We start from the raw sequence: 1,484 nt of genomic DNA, 5'->3' as shown, positions 1-1,484 counted from the left end.
CCATCAAGAAGCACTCTGTACACATTGTTTTTCTCCTCACAGACCACTACCCTTATGCCATCTCAATCTGCATCTGTTTCAAGCTGCATCACAATGACCAGAAAGGAAAGATTATTCTAATAAAGAGTTCTTTCCCACCTTTGGGCACTTCTTTAACTTACAGTCAACTGTAATGGCTGAACTACAGTCAGAGGCATTGCCTTTCTCAAAGAGAAAAACGTTCTCAAACCCTGATCCCAAATCCTTTTAGGGCAAAAAGGAGGGTCCGCACAAGATAACCGGTGAAGGAGGAGGGAAAAATCAACCGACCCAACGTATGCTTCGTGAGCACTGGGGAGCGAGGCATAAAGTCTCCAGTGAAGCACACGAAGGCCTCCCCACCTCGAGGGATGCTGGGGGAACGGAAGAAGGCGGCAGCGCCAACCGCCTTCCTCCCCCCGCTTCCTTTCCCTTTCCCTTTCCCTATCCCAGCTCCATCCCTTGTCTCTCACCACTCGGCCCGGCGGGGTAAGGCGAGGCAGCTCAGCTCCCTCCCGCCGCCGCGGCCTCTACCACCACCGCGCTGCCCGCCGCTGCTGCGCCGCCATCTTGAACGGGGACGGAGTGGCGCGCCGCGGTAAAGCACGACCGCCGTAAAGCACGACTGTCGTAAAAGCACAAGTGCAGCACGGCGCCAACTCTATGATCCCGCTGCCTTTCTGGCACGCGCGGGGGTTGCCGGGACGGCGGCGGTCTGGGGGAGGGTTGGGAAATAAAACTCTGAACAATCTGAATTGCTGTGAGACTTTTTCACTGTTTAATAGATGCTGTGAGAAATAAATGGAAATAATTTAAATCTTGTCCCTGTCTTTGGTTTGTGATAGAAGGAAGCAGGTGATGTTTACTGACACCTTCAGCAGCCACATGAGGCAGTTGGTTGCTTAGCAGTGCCTCGTTGTGGCTGCCTTCTTCATTGGGGTTGTGCTTATGTAGAACACGTCTGCACTATGCAGATTTAGTTCTTCATTCTGTGTCCACACGCAGAGCAGGGAGGGAATACATGAGGGATGTTGTGGGAACACCTCTACCATGAGCATCCTTGACGAGCGCCGTATCACTGGAGAGAGAGAGCTTGCTGAGCCTTTGCAGGTTGCCCGCTCCACACAGAGGCTGGGTCTCTCACTGTGGCAATATTCAGCTCGGGCAAAGCGTTACCATGACGACCACAACTGCTTTCTCCTAGGGACGTCTGCTGACTAGTAGAAAAATATACTACACAACTGCCAGTGATATCAGCAAGTCCCATAGATTCTTTTTTTTGCTGGACTAGGGGAAAAGAACGTGTGTTTCTTTTTAACCTCAGGGCTCCCTTGTGGGGGTGGGAGGTGCTGTACCCCACTGTGAGGTCAGCTCCCCGGGGTTCTGGCCAGGCTTCTGTGGGCTCACAGCCTTCTGCCCCATACACTGAGGGAAAGGTTCCCTCCTGCTGGGCTCCAGCACCTTCA

The 1,484-nt window shown here is 53.1% G+C and overlaps 1 protein-coding gene across 1 annotated transcript in view; it reads right to left on the bottom strand.

Moving 5' to 3' along the window:
- The window catches only part of WBP11 (WW domain binding protein 11), a 10,226-nt gene extending 9,623 nt beyond the window's left edge, over window positions 1-603 (bottom strand). Inside the window, exon 1 of the mRNA XM_042890419.1 lies at window positions 492-603. The gene's annotated coding sequence lies outside the window, so the exon portion shown is untranslated. The remainder of the gene's footprint in view (window positions 1-491) is intronic.
- Window positions 604-1,484: the final 881 nt, after the last annotated feature.

Source organism: Lagopus leucura, unplaced genomic scaffold (assembly GCF_019238085.1).
Source record: "Lagopus leucura isolate 7727_CA_CO unplaced genomic scaffold, USGS_WTPT01 Super-Scaffold_100159, whole genome shotgun sequence".
NCBI lineage: Eukaryota > Metazoa > Chordata > Aves > Galliformes > Phasianidae > Lagopus > Lagopus leucura.
The sequence above is the reverse complement of the archived record's forward strand: the minus strand, read 5'-3'. Positions and strand labels throughout refer to the sequence as shown.